Source organism: Syngnathus floridae, chromosome 18, assembly GCF_059516105.1.
Source record: "Syngnathus floridae isolate MCC-2025c chromosome 18, RoL_Sflo_1.0, whole genome shotgun sequence".
Taxonomy (NCBI): Eukaryota; Metazoa; Chordata; class Actinopteri; order Syngnathiformes; family Syngnathidae; genus Syngnathus; species Syngnathus floridae.
In genome coordinates this window covers 2,588,195-2,607,917 of record NC_142430.1, presented here as the reverse complement: position 1 = coordinate 2,607,917, position 19,723 = coordinate 2,588,195, and the positions used below count along the sequence as shown (strand labels likewise).

General features: G+C 47.5%; 1 protein-coding gene across 1 annotated transcript in view; it reads right to left on the bottom strand.

The window, feature by feature from the left end:
- Nucleotides 1-335, bottom strand: part of f3a (coagulation factor III, tissue factor a) — a 75,090-nt gene extending 74,755 nt beyond the window's left edge. The window contains exon 1 of the mRNA XM_088360388.1: nt 154-335. The gene's annotated coding sequence lies outside the window, so the exon portion shown is untranslated. The remainder of the gene's footprint in view (nt 1-153) is intronic.
- Nucleotides 336-19,723: the final 19,388 nt, after the last annotated feature.

The following is a 19,723-nucleotide window of genomic DNA, read 5'->3' as shown; positions in this document are numbered from 1 at the left end:
CGTAAACCTAGCATAGCATTGTAGCCAAAAGTAGCGCTAAACAATCACATTTGCAATACTAGCGTAGCATTCACAGGCAAATGGAGCTTAGGATGTTAGCGTACATTTTATAAACACACATATACAGAAAGTCAACTAGAATGTATAACTTACAGACTAAGATACCCCAAGGCTGAGCCACGAACCCGCTGCGACGATGTGCACTGTCTGGTAGCTGCGTACGACCTGCGTAGTGGCTGAGTGGGGGTCGAGTAACCGGAAATGAATGAACGAATGAAACCTAACCTAAATTCGGTCACTAGGGGGCAGTGTTAGAGCGTTTAACGAAAGAATAAACGGGATAACAGTACACTTATCGTATGATTATGTTGGAATGCAACCGGTAATAGATAACCTAGCTTCTTTCCTCCTCACAGGTCGACCACCCCATCAATCCATTGAGAGAAAAAAGAAAAAAAAGAAGCCATTGCTTTCAGAGAATGTAGTCAAGCAAAATTGTATAAACATCAACATGCCAAGATCTGGGAAAAAAGCTGGTAAAAACCAAAATATCTTTAAATTTGAGAGGCGATGATGATCTGACCGAAATTGATGCAATTGGAGTCCCTAGAGGAGTTCCTGATTAATAAGAATTAAATGACCAAATTGCAGCGGGATGGGAGTCCTCCATTTGCTGCTGGTGAACGACGAACAGGATAAATTACATCCATTACAACATGCAGAAATTGGGCAAACGGACACTGGCGGGGCTCGAGGCAGTGCATGAACAGCTAGCCACGCCTTCCCTAATGTCGATCCAGAACCACAATGCTCATGATATGTTGTTGTCTGAGAAAAGAGGGGTCTGCGCAATGTTCGGAAAACAATGCTGCACCTTCATTCGGAACGACACCGCCCCTGATGGGAGCCCAACGGAGGCGATTGCAGGCCTGCGAGCCCTCAAAACAAGGATGAAAGAGCACTACAAGTGGATGACTGCTTTTGGGAAGTATAACGTCCTTGTGTCCTCAATTTTACCATCAGTTGCAGTGTTTGCTGCTATGCTCACCTTGTATGGATGTTGCATACCATGTCTTCGTGCTCTGTTTAATCGTCTCGTCACTACAGTAATATCGCCCATGGAGGACGAGATTGCTCAGATATACCTAATGTCTGAGCGGCAACGTGATGATGTTGATGGCAAAATTTCTGCATCTGTGTTACCAGACTTTTCCCAGATCCGTGGGATTCTGAATGATGACATCGCAACGTTTATCCTTTGGTGTAAACATATTTGTCCTCATGAATGTGATCCGGCGACTGAGAGTCGAGAAAAGGGGTGGTTTACGGTGATGTGTGAATTTGAGCAAATATGTGATGAACAGGTGGGAAATGTTAGAATAATTAGTTTTGTAGAAGCGCTGGCCGCCTGAACCAGAGGTCTCATACCTTCGCTCAAGGCCAACATATCAACGTCATCTGATGGCGCCGCGGATGGCTGCCACGGTGAGTCGCTCTCTGTTTCTTTGTCTTATTTTGTGTGTTTTCTGTGTCTTCTGCTGTCCATCCCGGATCACTTTTACTAGAGAAGCACTGTTAAACATCGGTCAGTCTTCTTCTGGTATTTTCTCTCCTGTTCTCTCTGATTCAGACTGTTTGTCGGAGATTTTAGCCGGAGCGGCGGTGCTATACAAGCTAGCGCGACGGCGGCGACGCGGAAAACGAGCCGGAGCCCTCGTAAAGCTGAGGCAGAGAGGGTTCCGTTCTGCCCTACCGTCAATTCATCTGGCGCATGTCCGCTTCCTGGCGAACAAGATGGACGAACTGCTGCTCCTCACTTCAAGGAACACGGACTTCAGCAGATCCGCCGCGCTGTGTTTTGTTGAAACATGGCTTAGCGAACGAACCCCCCACCACGCCATGAAGTTAGCTGGGTTTCGGCTAACGCGTGCAGATCGCAGCGCGGAGCTCTCCGGAAAATCAAAGGGAGGTGGTCTCTGTTTCTACATTAATGAACGTTGGTGTACCGATGTCATGGTGTTGAAAGAGTTTTGCAGCCCTCTCCTAGAAACACTTTTCATAAACTGCCGGCCGTTCTATTCACCACGGGAGTTCTCCTCGATCGTCATGGCGGCTGTTTACATCCCACCACACGCACGTGCGAGTGAAGCCACGCAGATGCTGGCTGACCAGGTGACAGACATGGAGAAACTTCTACCAAATTCACTAATCATTGTTCTGGGTGATCTTAACAGGGCGAACCTCGCACACGAACTCCCCAGATACAGACAGCACATAACGTGTCCCACCAGAGGGGCACAGACACTGGACCACTGCTACACCGTAATTAAGGATGCATACCACTCTGTGGTTCGTGCAGCTTTAGGACTCTCGGACCACTGTCTAGTACATCTGATCCCTGCCTACAGACAGAAACTAAAAACTTCTAAGCCTGTGGTGAGGACTGTCAGGAAGTGGACAGTGGAGTCAAGGCAGAACCTCCAAGCCTGCTTTGACTGCACCGATTGGAGAGTTTTCGAAGCTGCAGATTCAGACTTGCATGAACTCACTGACACTGTCACATCATACATCGGTTTTTGTGAGGATCTGTGTGTGCAGACTAAGACCTTCTGCACGTACAACAACGACAAACCTTGGTTTACACCGAACCTTAGGAGGCTGCGCAAAGTCAAGGAGGAGGCCTACAGGAGCGGCGACCGGGACCTGTTCAAGCAGACCAGAAACACACTGAACCAAGAGGTCAGGAAAGCCAGGAGGTGTTACGGGGAGAGCCTGGAGAGACACCTCTCTGCCAATCCTGATCCCTCAACAGTGTGGAAAGGCCTGCAGAGCATCACGGGCTTCAAGAAACGAACCCCCCGTCCTGTGGAGAGCCCAAGGCTCGCTAACCAGCTAAACAGGTTCTACTGCAGGTTTGATCAGTCCTCCCACACAACGAGACTTCCTGGAGCACAATCCACATACTCACCTCCCCCCACAACTGCTCTGTCCACATCTCCATCACCGTGGTCACCGACTCTCTCTCTTGCAGAGGCCGCACCCGCACTCCAGATTCGCGAGGAGGAAGTGCGCCAGATGTTCCGGAGACAAAAGATCAGGAAGGCACCGGGCCCAGACGGCGTGTCACCTTCCTGCTTGAAAGTCTGCGCTGAGCAGCTGGCGCCCACCTTTGCACGGATCTTCAATCGTTCCCTGGAGCTGTGTGAGGTGCCTGCGTGCTTCAAGAGCTCCACCATTGTTCCAGTGGCCAAGAAGCCCGCCATCATGGGTTTGAATGACTATAGACCTGTTGCACTGACATCTGTGGTCATGAAATCTTTCGAGAGGTTAGTACTGAACCACCTGAAGGATGTCACGGGCCCCCTGCTGGACCCCCTCCAGTTTGCCTACCAGGCAAACAGGTCGGTGGATGATGCGGTCAACATGGGACTGCACTACATCCTGCAACACCTGGACACCCCAGGAAAGTACGCCAGGATCCTGTTTGTGGACTTCAGCTCGGCGTTCAACACCATCGCTCCTGACATCCTCCAACAGAAGCTCATCCAGCTCGCGGTGCCTGCCTCCACCTGTCAGTGGATCACCAGCTTCCTGACCAACAGGAGACAGCGTGTGAGGCTGGGGAGCATCACATCTGACACCCTGACCACCAACACTGGAGCCCCTCAGGGGTGCGTCCTCTCCCCACTGCTCTTCTCCCTCTACACCAACGATTTCTCCACAAGTGACTCTTCTGTGAAGCTCCTGAAGTATGCAGACGACACCACTCTCATCGGACTGATCCAGAACGGTGATGAGACTGCGTACAGACAGGAGGTGGAGCGGCTGGTCCACTGGTGCAGCCAAAACCACCTGGACCTGAACCCGCTCAAGACCGTGGAGATGACAGTGGACTTCAGGCGAGGCCCTTCACCACTTTCACCCCTCACTATCCGCAGTAATACTATTCTCTCATCAGACACCTTCAAGTTCCTGGGAACCACAATCTCTCGGGACCTGAAATGGACCGGCCACATAGACTCTGTCCGGAAGAAGGCCCAGCAGAGGCTGTACTTCCTGAGACAGCTCAAGAAGTTCAACCTGCCGCGGGAGCTGCTGAAGACCTTCTACACTGCCATCATCCAGTCTGTCCTCTGCACCTCCATCACTGTCTGGTTTGGATCGGCCTCCAAACAAGACAAGCACAGACTGCAACGGACAATAAGGACTGCAGAAAAGATAATGGGAATCAACCTCCCATCTATCCAAGACTTGTACCTGTCCAGGACCAGGAAACGTGCAAGTAACATCTCAACAGACCCTTCGCACCCAGGTTGCAGCCTGTTTGAACTACTCCCCTCCGGCCGCCGTTATAGAGCTCTGTACACTAAAACCAGCAGACACAGAGACAGCTTCTTCCCCCAGGCTGTCGCTCTGATGAACTCACACCACTCTTAGAGTCTCAGAGTCATTACTGTGCAATAACATCCTGCTTTCCACACCTTTTTTGTCTACACTGTTTGTACTATGTGTCCTCTCTGCATCCATTGCAGCCTGGTCATCCTAGAAGAGGGACCCTCCCATCCGTCTTTTCTCAAGGTTTCTCATTTCCCCTAGCTGGAGTTTTGAGTTTTTCCTTGCCCTCTTGGGAGTTTAAGATCAGGGGATGTTTGAGAATATCTTTCGTTCTTCACATGTCCTGAGTGTTGTTGTTAGTCACCTAAATGTTGAACAGAGGCTGTGATTTACCAAAGTCAAATTCCTTGTTTGGCACGCTCAAACATGGCGAATAAAAAACTCTTGAATCTTGAATCTGCCAGGCTTTAGGGAGTTCTTATACTCCCTTCCTTGTCTTATCTGTGAGAGGCCCTCACTAGTTATGAACAGAACACCTTTGTTTTTTGTCTAGCTAAAGAGAAGTTCTTTCTCTATTATACCTTGTAGTTTCTATTTATGAATTGTTGTTGACCGAGACAGTTTTCAAGTTATCCCATATTTACTCAATGTTTGGTTAAGTAGACTTCATGCAAGTTATCTCACATCTACTTAACGTTTGTTGGAGTGTATGCACGAGAGGTATCTGATGATTTACTCATCATTATTATTGTGTGAAACGTAGCAAGAAAGTCTAGAGCATTGTTTTACAGGGACACGGTGTCACGGATCGGATGGAACATGGAGCAGGGCGACGAAGTGCAGCTTGGACCTGGGTTTATTGAGGGGAAAGGGAAGTGGAACGAGGCATCGAGGGAAACAGACGAGAACAGGCAAACTAATAACATGACAGACTGACCGACAGGAATTGCAAACAGAAACAGACTCGAAACAGACAGGAACCACAAGGACAGCAAACGGGACAACATCGACGATCCGACAGGGAGTGAGGGGCAGACAGGACTTATATACATGACAGGTAATGAGAGGCAGGTGGGAATAATCACACTGATCATGGGCACACAGGAGGGGAGGGGCGAGCACACAGACACACGAACAGAACTATGACACGATCGGGGACGAGTCCTGACAGAACCCCCCCCCACAAGGGACGGCTCCCGACGTCCCAAAAAACAAACAACTAGGGGAACCGAACCGCACTCGGGCGGCGACTTGGAAAACCGAACCGCACTCGTGCGGCGACTTGGGGAACCGAACCGCGCTCGGGCGGCTACTTGGGGAACCGAACCGCGCTCGGGCGGCTACTTGGGGGACAGAACCGCGCTCTGGCGGCGACTTGGGGGAAAGAACCGCACTCTAGCGGCGACTTGGGGGAACAGAACCGCACTCGGGCGGCGACTTGGGGAACCGAACCGCACTCGGGCGAAGACTTGGGGAACCGAACCGCGGTCGGGCGGCGACTTGGGGGACCGAACCGCGCTCGGGCGGCGACTTGGGGGACCGAACCGCGCTCGGGCGGCGACTTGGGGAACCGAACCGCGCTCAGGCGGCGACTTGGGGAACCGAACCGCGCTCGTGCGGCGACTTGGGGAACAGAACCGCGCTCGGGCGGCGACTTGGGGAACAGAACCGCGCTCGGGCGGCGACTTGGGGAACAGAACCGCGCTCGGGCGGCGACTTGGGGTACAGAACCACACTCGGGCGGCGACTTGGGGGACAGAACCGCACTCGAGCGGCGACTTGGGGGACAGAACCGCACTTGGGCGGTGACTTGGGGGAGCAAACCGCACACGGGCGGCGACTTGGGGAACCGAACCACACTCGGACAAACGGAGAGTCAGAACCGCATGCAGCAGCAAGAGTCACACGCGCCGCAGCAGTGGGAGTTGAGCCAGGGACGATCGCTGGTTTGGCGCAGCTGGCTCAAAGTCCGGCGTTGCTGGCAAGAAGTCCGATGACGACCGTGGGTCCAGTGACGCGGGAGCAAGTTCGACGGCCGCTGTGGAGCCCACGGCGCTGGAACCTGCTCAGACGTGGATCGGGCGTCGCAGCGGGAGCTGGTGGTGGAGGGGGGTCCAAGCGCTGGTCGTTTTGGTGGTCGGATCATTCTGTCACGGTCGGGTGGAGCATGGAACAGGACGACCAGGTGCAGCTTGGACCAGGGTTTATTGGTGAACTCAAAAAAGGCAAACTGACATGACGTAACCACAATAACATGAATGACTGACCGGGACGTGTAACCAGACGACATCAGGACATGATGACAGCAAGACCGGACGACAACAGGAACCAAAAAGACCTCATGACAGGAACACACAACGTAAATCCAACACCGATCAACCACAACCAATGATCCGACAGGGAGTGAGGGGCAGATAGGACTTATATACACGACAGGTAACGAGAGGCAGGTGGGAATAATCACACTGATCATGGGCACACAGGAGGGGAGGGGCTAGCACACAGACACACGAACAGAACTATGACACGATCGGGGACGAGTCCTGACACACGATATCCAGGAGTTGGATATCAACACCGAGCTTTCACAATCAGTGTTGCCGACTCAGCCCGCTCTGGACTTGCAGACGGAGGAAACTGGATGGGAGCTTTGGACATCGCCGCTGTGTGCCAGGATGAGAGAGCCATTTTCAAGGTGTAAGGGCTCTACTACCAACATGGCTGCACGATCGGATGGGACCTACTTGGTCCAGAAGTTCAGAAGCACTGCCTCACCTGCATCCTATGAGTGCACGTGCCTGTTCAAAACGGATCGTGGTTTTGTGGTCACAAGAGTTGTCCGATGCTGCCTGCCAACTGGACAAGAGTGTGTGCGCCAGTGTGTGTGACAGACCACACCTACAGACTAGAACATCATCAGCTGACGAAAACACGAGCACATATACAACTTCTTAGACGTGACAGATGTGATAATGATAATGAAACGTGAATTTCGTAGATGCTGTTCTGTTGAGCATGTTTTAGAGAAGCTTGTTGATTTGACCATCAAAAATGCTTCGCAAGTAATGGATACAATGATGTGCTGTTTCTGTGTTTTTCTTTTTCTTTTTTTATTGATAACATTCTGGTCCCCTAAGGCAGAGGGACCGTGTGAGACTTTTCCTGCTAATAACATCTGGCCAGCAGGTTTTTCGCTTGCACAATAAGTTTGATCTGGGGTATTGAGGGAAAACCTCATCTTCACTGGAAATTGTTGCTATTATTGTTTGTTGTTTTTTATTTTTACTATTCTTCTTTCTTCGTTATATTTTCTTGCTTGCCTTTGTTATTTGGGGTGGCATAATCATATTATAAAACAGGAGGGAGATCAAAGTCAAAGTCAAAGTCAGCTTTATTGTCAATTTCTCCACATGCCAAAGACATACAAAGAAACCGAAATTTCGTTCCCCCCATCCCACGGTGACAAGACATGGCTCACAACAGACAAACAAGTAAACAAGTATAACAAAAGCGTGCTGAATAAATAATGAATAAATAACACAACAAATAAATAAATAAATAAGAGGAGCAAAAAAAAAAAAAGGAGCAAGTGCGCGTACAGCAGACATTCCCGAAAATAGCGCAACAGTACCGCACGCTACGCAGAAGGGGGTAGTGAGTTCAGGGCCCTAACAGCCTGGAGAAAGAAGCTGTTGGCGAGTCTGGTGGTGCGGGAGCGCAGGCTCCTGTACCTCTTCCCAGAGGGCAGAAGGTCAAACAAAGAGTGAGCCGGGTGACTCACATCACTCGCAATCGAGGTTGCCTTGCGGGCGAGATGGGAGGTGTAAATGTCCTTCAGGGAGGGGAGCGAAGCACCAATAATCTTACCAGCCATATTCACTATGCGCTGCAGGGCCTTCAAGTTCTGTTCAGTGCAGTTACCACCCCAGACAGCGATGCAACTGGTGAGGACGCTCTCACTGGTGCCACGGTAGAATATAGACAGGACTGCCTGAGGAGCACATGCACGCCTGAGCTTCCGCAAGAAGTACAGGCGGCGCTGAGCTTTCTTTGCCAGTGACGCGGTGTTTGCGGACCAGGAGAGGTCCTCACTGATGTGCACCCCCAGGAACTTGGTGCAGCTCACCCTCTCCACCACAGCACCGTCGATGATCAGCAGCAGGTGTTTTGTGTGACCCTTCCGGAAGTCAACAACGATTTCCTTGGTCTTGTTTACGTTCAGCAGGAGGTTGTTGTCCCTGCACCACGTGGTCAGAAGGTCAACTTCCGACCTGTACCGAGTCTCGTCGCCCTTCGTGATGAGACCCACCAGAGTCGTGTCGTCAGCAAACTTCACTATGCGGTTGTCGCTGTAGGTCGCAGTGCAGTCATGCGTCAGCAGGGTGAAGAGCAATGGACTGAGCACGCAGCCCTGGGGGGCCCCCGTGCTCAGCGTGATACTGGCGGAGATTTTGTCGCCAACACGCACCACCTGAGGCCTCTGACAGAGGAAGTCCAGTAGCCAGTTGCAGATGAGTCGCTGCGGCACAATGGTGTTGAAGGCAGAGCTGAAGTCCACAAACAGCAACCTCACATATGAGTCTTTTCTCTCCAGGTGGGTGAGGGCCGAGTGGAGGGCAGGGCAGATGGCATCCTCAGAAGACCGCTTGGCACGGTACGCAAACTGGAAAGGGTCAATGGTGGGGGGGGGAGAACGGACTTATCGTATGATCATGTTGGAATGCAACCGGTAATAAATAACCTATCTTGTCCCATCCTACACAAGGTCATAAAACACCCCTGATATGTTTCGACTAGAGGACAAGGGCTTTCTCTATTCAGTCCACTCTTACCCCCACCCTGTTTCTCTTAATAAAAATGCTCTTGCAGGAGCTGAGAGTCAGACCTCCATTCGAACATCGCTGTACGCACAGCGACGAATGGACTCTCCACCTGCAGGTGTCTGAAAGGACTTACTTGTCTCCCGTGTGGTTCTTGCAAAATAAGTTGCAGTGAGCGAATCTCTAACAGAGGCCACGGTGTCCCGGCTGCAGCTCAAGCCGCAGCTCAAGCCGCAGCTGAAGGCACAGCTCAGGCAGAGGAGCAAGAGGGGCCTACCGCTTGTACGCAAAACTTGTATCCAAGTTTAACAGACTTGCAGCCTCCCCCATATAACAGCAAAAAAAGTCAGGGTCGCATTATTAGAAGTCCTGTACAAACAAGAAGTTTGATCACTGCTGCTAGATTTTCCCAAAATTTAGACAATGTTGATGTGTGCCCAATGATACAGGTGCCAAACCCTATTGTAGGGGAAGGCCAACCGCCACATACGTATATTTTTCGGCCATGGACTTTGGAAGATGCAAGAAAAGCAGTTGAAGGGGTTACCCCTGTTGCTGAAGACCCAGATAAATGGGCAGAGGACATGGCTGGAATCATACATTCCTATAGACTGAATGGGCATGAGGCGGGAGAAGCTGCGATGTCTTCTTTGGGTAAAGACTGGGCAAAGGTTAGAGGAACTTATACAGGTAGAAATAATCAAGGGCCTTTTCCCTATCCCGTTGGGGGTAATCAGTTGGTAGGGGAGTATGCAGCACAATGGAATAATCTTGTGCAAAGAGTGAGGACTATATTTCAAAGACAAGCAAATTATGGTCATTTGGCAGGAATAAAACACAAGCCTGGGGAAAATACTGATCATTTTCACTTGAAAAAGAATTCAGGGTACATAGTGGCATCCTATTCAATGATGCGGCTGAGAGTGCTTATCAGCAACAGCTTAAAAATGCGCTCCTCACTAATTTCCGCCCTGAAATAGGCAACTGGGTGAAGAAACATTCGGTAGAAGTGGATATTGCAAGTGTGACAACAATTTTGCAATGGGCCAGACATGCTGAAAAAGTGATCAAAAAAGGCAAAAGTTCTGATGTATTTCATCTAGACGATGATGATGATGACCTAGATGAAGATACAACAGTCTTCTTCCAAGGGTCCCAGCGGGGCAGAGGAAGAGGTAGAGCCCAACAAGGTCGCAAGCCACCATTCAAATCAAAACCCTCATCAGATTCAGACAACTGTTGGAACTGTGGGAGACGAGGACACTTTGCACGAGGGTGTCGTTTTGCAAAACAATACCAATCAAAGGGTGGAGGAAGGGGCAGAGGAAAAGCCAAATATTCAGCATGACTAGATTCCCCCCCCCTTTGATCTCCTGTGCTCCCACAGAGGAAGAGATAGTGGATATCCATGCAGCATGGGACATTTTGAATGCATTAAAAGAAAAAACATACCGTATTTGCCGGTGTACAGGTCGACTCGGTGTATAAGTCGACCCCCTAAAATTCAACGGAAATTTACGATTTTATGATATATCCTTTGTATAAGTCGAGCTCAATTGTTGCATTATATTAAACTTCAAAATTCAATATGCGAAATTTATTGACGAAATGTGTTCAAATTCCGGGAGGCCTTGCGCATGCGGCTGTTTATAAGCACCGCGGAGGAGATCGCGGCCGGCGAGCTCGCGCACGCCGCCCGGCACCAACGGGAGGCCGGAAATAGCTCCAAGCCGAGCGGATCGGCACTTTATAAGCACCGCGCAGGAGATCGCGGCGCCTCATTGGACTTCCAGCGGCCGGCGAGCTCGCGCACCCGCCCGGCACATCCGGGAGGCCGTGCGCACGAGCCAAGTGGCCGAAAATAGCCCCCGCCGAGCGGATCGGCTGTTTATAAGCACCGCGGAGGTGGTCGCGGCGCCTCATTCGACTTCCAGCGGCCGGCGAGCTCGCGCACCCGCCCGGCACATCCGGGAGGCCGTGCGCACGAGCCAAGTGGCCGAAAATAGCCCCCGCCGAGCGGATCGGCTGTTTATAAGCACCGCGGAGGTGGTCGCGGCGCCTCATTCGACTTCCAGCAGCCGGCGAGCTCGCGCACCCGCCCGGCACATCCGGGAGGCCGTGCGCACGAGCCAAGTGGCCGAAAATAGCCCCCGCCGAGCGGATCGGCTGTTTATAAGCACCGCGGAGGTGGTCGCGGCGCCTCATTCGACTTCCAGCGGCCGGCGAGCTCGCGCACCCGCCCGGCACATCCGGGAGGCCGTGCGCACGAGCCAAGTGGCCGAAAATAGCCCCCGCCGAGCGGATCGGCTGTTTATAAGCACCGCGGAGGTGGTCGCGGCGCCTCATTCGACTTCCAGCGGGCCGCGCACTCGCGCACGCCGCCCGGTTCAAATTTTCTAAGTGCAACGCACAATGAGATGCATGAGAAACGGCCTTGGTTACCATCACATTTGAAGCGATGAATACTAAGTTAAATTTTATGACTCGGTGTATAAGTCGAGGTCGATTTTTTTCGGTCGATTTTGGATCGAAAAAGGTCGACCAATACACCGGCAAATACGGTATGTTACCTTAAACATTGGAGGAAGTGAAGTAGAGTTTTAGTGTGATACCGGGGCTTGTAAAACAGTAATGAAAACTCAAGTTCCAAATCTAAAGGCCTCCCAAAATACAATTTAGGTGAAGTCTGCTGATGGGCAGGTACACAAGGATAGTGTCTCCAACCAAGTTGAAGTGAGAGATAATGAAACAGGAAACATGGCTTTAGTCTCAATTGTCTTATCCCCAAAATGTCCCATAAACATTCTGGGACGGGATCTGATGACTAGATTGGTGTTAGAGATTTGCTCACTCCAACTTATTTTGCAAGAACCACACGGGAGACAAGTAAGTCCTTTTGGACACCTGCAGGTGGAGAGTTCACTCGCTCCAGAATGAAGTCTGAACCCTCGTTCCTGCGAGGGGATATTTATTAAGAGAAACAGAGTGGGGGTTGAGAGTGGGGGTCAGAGTAGACAAATGGCCGAAGCCCCTGGCTGATCAAAGCACAGCAGGGGGTCCTTCACGATGTTGTGTGAACAAAACAACTTTGATTGCTTCCTCTGCAGCTAGTCAATCAGTTCAAAAGATCTTAGCACTTTGTCCTCCTACTTTTGTTAGGACAGGACAAGCGAGTTTAATTATTACAGGTTACATTCCAACATAATCATAGGATCAAACTAACCTGAAAACCCTAACATCTCCCTCCTGATTTATCATATGATTATGCCACCCCAAACAACAAAGACAAGCAAGAAAACATATATACGTATAATGAAGAAAGCAGAATGGTAAAAATAAAAACAACAAACAATGATAGCAACACTTTCCAGTGAAGATGAGGCATTACCTCAATACCCCAGATCAAACTTATTGTGTAAGCGAAAAACCTGCTGGCCAGATGTTATTAGCAGGAAAATTCTTACACGGCCCCGTTGCCACAGGCGACCAGAATGCTATCATTAAAAAATAAAAAGAAAAACAAAGAAACAGTACATCAGCGTATCCATTACTTGCGAAGCATATTTGATGGTCAAATCAACAAGATTCCGTAAAACATGCTCAACAGAACAGCATCTACGCAATCCACGTCTCATTATCATCATCACATCTGTCACGTCTAAGAAGTTGTATATGTGCTCGTGTTTTCGTCAGCTGATGATGTTGTAGTCTGTAGGTGAGGTCTGTCACACACACTGGCGCACACACTCGTGTCCAGTTGGCAGGCAGCATCGGACAACTCTTGTGACCACAAAACCATGATCCGTACTGAACAGGCACGTGCACTCATAGGATGCAGGTGAGGCAGTGCCTCTGAACTTCTGGATGAAGTAGGTCCCGTCCGATGGTGCAGCCATGTTGGTAGTAGAGCCCTTACACCTTGAAAACGGCTCTCTCATCCTGGCACACAGCGGTGATGTCCAAAGCTCCCATCCAGTTTCCTCCTGGAGAGCAGTCGTCGTTAATGCATTTGTGGGTCCTGCAACCTTGGATGTGTAGTCAGCAAGACTTGGAATGGTCCCTCCTGTCGTGGCTGGCCCAGTTCCTTCTTTTGATGACTTTGATGTAGACCCAGTCTCCTGGATTGATGGGGTTGTCGACCTGTGAGGAGGAAAGATCAAGCGGCAGTAAATTTGTCTTTGACACAGTTTGAGCGTCCTGATCATATAATCTGCCAAGGACTGCTCTTTATCTGTTGCTTGCAACTCTCGTAGTCAATTGTAGTGCCCATTTGACTGGTAAATAGGAGTGTTTGCGGGAAGAATTTGAACACCTCCTAATGTTTCCCTTTAACCAAAAACTATTTATGACAGGGGCGTTCCCATTTATTGCCTCCTGGTTTGAAAGAGATTGTCTTACCCATGCCTTCTTTCTCCTCACACGCTCGCACCCACACAGGGTGTGAACACACACACACACACGCACACACACACACATCTGCATGCACACATACACAAAACGGCATACAAAGTTCAGACGAACGACAACAAGACTGTCACAATTTTACAGAGATTACTCACAAACAGAACACACAGACAAAGGGATTCTAATCCATCTCTCATGTAGCTTCTTTTGATAGAATCTCCTATCGGTAACTGTATAGCAGACGTTTTAGCATATAATCCCATACTCTGCTCTCTCGCTTCTACTTTTTCATGTCGGTGCAGTCGTAGGTGGCCCCTATTGCAGTCATTGTCTTGTTAACGGTCGCCGTGTGACTCCTATGCATGATTGTGTGAATGTCAAAAATTGAACGTACCTAACTTTCTGACCATCCAACCTCCACTGTGGTACAAAAAACCTTATTATTGTATTGAGTAGGTACATTGAGCAACCTAGCGTCCTCCTGACTGCCAAATGTCCTGTTCTAAAATTTATATAACTCGACCTCTACGTCTTAAGGTTGATGAGCCAAAATATCAGATCTAGCTCTTGTTTCCTACCGTTTTAGCCTATTTGTTTTACCCAAATCCGTTCAATCTCTGATTATAATGCTTTTCTCTGTAGCCCGACGTATTTTTCAAATTTTTATTTATTTATTTATCAAATCTCCTCAGTTCTGTCAAACTCAGTGCACAATGAACCTCCCTTCCACTTTGAACCAAGCTTCACCAAATTTGGTAACGCCGTACCAAGGAGTGCGATTTGGTTGTCGGACACTCCAAGTCCATATCTTTTTGCCGCACTTCACCCTCTCAAGTTGGTGTTCTTTTGTTGTTGCTTCTGAGCGACCCCATCCATCACTCTTGAATGAGTCCATTGTTCAAATGAGTCAATTTTCATCATTGTGAGTTCCTCCGCTTTTCACTGTCTTTTCCGTCCCCTAGGATGTTGTCTGTCCTCCGGAGTGTACTTGCCCCTCTCCAAGCACAACAGTAGTCTTTTCTTGTCCTTCGCCAAAGGTCAAAGGTGCTTCAGAGCCAGGCACCATTTTGTAGTTGTTCACGGCTGCAGGTGAAGTCTCGGATTGGGTTTCAGGGACCCTGACACTGAGAATGACAGGCTGGGACATCAAACTTGTAAGACTATCTCCAAATGTAGCTGCTTCCATCAATTTGCTGGTAACATTTGTTTACCAAACTTCAAATTCTTTTAATAACAGCGGTCTCGTTTTTATATTGTGAATCCTGCAACTCATCCTATTTTTGAGCTACATTTTATCTATAGTTCCAATTTAATCGGACAGTATGTTGTCTTCAGTATCATTATTGAAAATCAACTCATCGAGGTCTGCGTTCCACATCAAGCCCTGATCTGTATGTCTTGACCTCTCACATGTTATTGTCATGCTTGCTCAAAAATGTGACTTCGAGTATCGTGCTGTGAATTCTCAATCTCCCCAATGAAATTGGATCCCACCTCGTAGTTCTTATAGTTCTCATGTTCCTGTTAGCCTGCAATTGTTCAAATCAATATGTTTTCTTTTAACTGTCTTTCTTTTGAACCTCTAAATCTCCCGTGTTGCTAACCTATCTACACCAGAACAAAAAATTTACTACAGTATAACACCAAATGTATTTGAAAATTCATTGTCATAAAGTGTTGTATTCTTACTATCTTCCACTATCTGTCCTACTCACTCCCTCCTTTTGAGGCTTGGCAACGCCCATGCCTCACACCTTGACAAACATTTTGGGAGAATGCGTTCTTTACTACATACGATTCCATCATCATTTAATTTGACTGTCTTTCCAAAACACTTCTCAATTTCTCAGTTCACACATCTTCTACATGTGTTACTGGTTCTCCAGTTTTTTCTCTAGTTAATTATCAATCCAAAAGCTACGTTTTCTTTTAAGCATTCAACCTGCTCAAAATCACTCTTTCATTAAAGTCGCTCTACTAATTTTCTATAGTAGTCGCCAACGACTTCAACCATTCAACCTTTCATTCAGGCAATCATTCATCAATGCTCATCATATGCATCTCACACAGTCTCCAAAAAGGAGTCATACTATCACATTGGTCCCAATTCATCCAAGCTCACCACACAACATTCATATATCATTTTCAACTCAGGTTTCCTGGTAGAACAATCCACCAGTCCAAACAAAACTTAACTAAAACAAACAACTGGCAAATTAATCTGAATTTTTTCTTTGTTTTTTTTTAAATTTGAAGAACTCAATCTCTCAGATTTAGCTTGCATGTAGAATTTTGTATAATCTTATAACACAACCAATCAATTATTCAGATTAAATGTAGCATTGCAAAATCTTAAATTCACAATTTAGCTTCTTCCAATTCCTGAAAGCATGTTCTGTCGTTTTTTTTTTTTTTTTTCTTTTTTTTTTCCGAATTTCTCATGTGAGCTCGACACTTAACATGCACTAGTGTGGATTAGTTTCTGCTCGCAAACAGATTTCTGTCTTTTCCTCTCATTTTTATCTGTCAAAATTGTTTCTGTTCTGCGGTGTAAATTGAATAGACAACAGTCTAGCAAATTTCATTATACTAAAAGTTTAGCCAATCTTCATCAATTTGGGACTTTAACTTTAACTTTAACACATATGCACACACATGCACAGCTCTCGCGTGCGGAAGGTAGGTCTCAGCAACAATGATTCGTCACAGGCTGGCCATTTCCTGTGGTCGATCATGAGCTGGTCCCTCCCATGCACACGAGGACAGCACATTCTAATTTTATTTATTTATCTTCTAGAAGCAAGTTGCATTTCTTTACCACTTGATTTGCATATTTTAACTTTAGTGTAACACAAATTGAGCTCTAGTCATTTGTAATTTGGGCATACAAACAGCATTGTCATACTTCTTGGATGGACAAGACTTCTAATAATCTAAAAAAATTCTAATAATCTGACAATGACATGTTTCTCTGTCATATGGGCATCTATTCTTTCTTTCTCTGTATGAGCATAAGCGGTCAAAGAGGAGGAAGCTTGTCATGCTAAAAATTTGGCTTTTCCTCTGCCCCTTCCTGCACCCTTTGATTGATATTGCTTTGCAGAACGACACTCTCGTGCCAAGTGTCCTCGTCTCCCACAGTTCCAACAGTTGTCTGAATCTGATGGGGGTTTTGATTTGAATGGTGGCTTGCGACGTTGTTGGTATCTAACTCTTCCTCTGCCCCTTTGGGAACTTTGGTAGAAGATTGTTGTATCTTCATTTAGATCATTATCATCATCTAGATGAAATACATCAAAACTTCTGCCTTTCTCAATCCCTTTGTCAGCGTCTCTGGGCCACTGCATGTTTTTTGTAAACCAAGCAGTGTCCGCTTTCACCAAGTGTTTCCTCACCCAACTGCCCAAGTCAGGGGGGAAACCAGTGAGGAGCGCAATTTTAAGATGTTGCTGATAAGCACTCTCATCTGCATCATTGAATGGGATGCCACTATGTACCCAGAATTCTTTTTCAAATCTCAATTGAATGGCGGCTTCATCACTTTTCAACTTTCTGTCTTTTGGATTTGTTCTCTTCTCTCTTGTGAAGCTTTCAACCACATTTTAGCACAATTCAATTCTCTCTCTTTTCTTTTCTTTTTCAGTCCATTTTTCTTTCTTTCCACACTCTCTTCTAAAACATCAACTACTATCTTCCACACTTCAACTCTCAACTTCCCTTCTACTCCATACTTTTTCTTCCACTTCGGCATATATTGCATACAATTAAGAAATCTACTCGCCATGTACTTCTCATCTCCGTCAAGAGGTAGAGATTTACCGTTTTTATTTCCCATCTTAATTCTAGTAGTTTTAGGTTATATAATTTCTTTTTCTCAAAAATATTATTATTATTATTACTTATTTATTTCTTTTATGTCTTTGAGGATCCTCAATGCAGGTTTAAATTGACCTTTCAACAAATTACTAGCCTGTATTATTGCCGTGGATCAATGCTAGAACTGCTATTTAGTCAATTTATCCTACCAGTCACACACTCAATCACACAAACGCCAGCGCTTTTTTAGGCCTCATAGCTCGGACAAACCAAAGCCGTATCTCATAGCTCGGACAAACCAAAGCCGTATCTCATAGCTCGGACAAACCAAAGCCGTATCTCATAGCTCGGATAAACCAAAGCCGTATCTCATGGCTCGGACAAACCAAAGCCGTATCTCTCGTGCACACAACTTAAGGCCTTTAACTTACTTGTTCCCTTGGTTCGTTGCACTGCCGGGTCCCGTCAATCCACCTCTATCAGACGAAGGCAGACCTAAGATGCTGGCCCAGCGAAGAATTCTCTTCCCAGGACTTTCTTCTCCAGGTCCTCCTAATGGACACTGGCTTGTCGACAATGCAGCACGTCCTCCTTCGTCAGCCAGATAGCGGGTATGAGGGATCCGGGTCACGGCACCAAAATGTTAGAGATTTGCTCACTCCAACTTATTTTGCAAGAACCACACGGGAGACAAGTAAGTCCTTTTGGACACCTGCAGGTGGAGAGTTCACTCGCTCCAGAATGAAGTCTGAACCCTCGTTCCTGCGAGGGGATATTTATTAAGAGAAACAGAGTGGGGGTTGAGAGTGGGGGTCAGAGTAGACAAATGGCCGAAGCCCCTGGCTGATCAAAGCACAGCAGGGGGTCCTTCACGATGTTGTGTGAACAAAACAACTTTGATTGCTTCCTCTGCAGCTAGTCAATCAGTTCAAAAGATCTTAGCACTTTGTCCTCCTACTTTTGTTAGGACAGGACAAGCGAGTTTAATTATTACAGGTTACATTCCAACATAATCATAGGATCAAACTAACCTGAAAACCCTAACAATTGGGAGTTGCAATAATCCCAGTCAAAGATGGCATGCGAGCATGTAGAGTGAGAGATGTAGATTTATATGCTGCACAAGCAGCTGAGCGGATTTGCTGTTCTTATGACATCTCTGCTGAAGAGAATCCCAAGCTACCAGGCAATTTGCTGAGTGAAGCCCAAAAACAATTGGCGCAACCTGAATCAGAAATGACTTGTAAGGTATTACATGTCACCATGAATATTCTCACTGATCCACAAGATGACTATATTGAAAGTTTTCTCAGTGACACAGAAGTAACTTTAACAATCACTGCTCTGTACACTGATCGCAGGTCATTTGCAGCTGCTGCTGTGCTCCTGCCCGCTCCTCAGGAAGACAACTATAAGTTGTCGGCTGTACCCCACATTTCATTGTTTAAACCTCACAGTATATATAACATGGGCAGATGTGAGTTGCCGGATTAAACTTGCTGGATCTGTGACTGATTATGAGGACAAAGGTGATGGGTGGAGCTACAGTACCTGTTGTGACATGTGGAAGCAAACAGTGTGTGAAGTAGCTGTTGGTAGGGCATGCGCTTGTGCGCTTCCCTGACTAGTTGACATTTGTTTGAATGAAAAGGAGGAGGGGGAATTGGCTGGGCTTCCTGAAAAACTGTGGAGAAAGGGCCCATCTGATGTAGGATTTTTAAAAACCATTCTTCCAGTCCAGATCAAACCAAGATCAGAGTGGCGTCCAAGAGTTAAGCAATATCCTTTAAAGCAGGAGGCAATAAATGGGATTGCCTGACTTGGCTGATTTTCAGATGTCAAACAAAAGTCAACTTCTAGTTTATGTAGATGATCTCCTGGTAGCCTCTGAAACTGAAGCTGCTTGCAAGAAAGACTCCTTAGCATTGTTACACTATCTAAAACAGGGAATAAAGTGAGCAAGAACAAGCTACAATGGGTCAGACAGGAAGTGAACTATTTAGGTCACACGTTGACAGCTTCTGGAAGACAGATACAGAAAGCCAGAAAGCAAATCATTGCGGATGCACCGAAACCTGAAACAATAAAACTAATGTCATTTTTGGGGCTCTGCAATTACTGCAGAGTATGGATCCCACATTATGCAGAAAAGACGCAACCGCTGCTGAATATTTTGCATGGAGTCCCCATGGCAATGACAGAAAAATAATGTGGACACCAGTAGCAGATGATGCTTTTGTAGTGCTGAAACAGGCTCTGATGGAAACTACAACTCTTATCTTGCCAGACTACAATAAAACCTTTGTGCAAACAGCAGACTGAGGGAATGGCTTTATGACCTCAGTGTT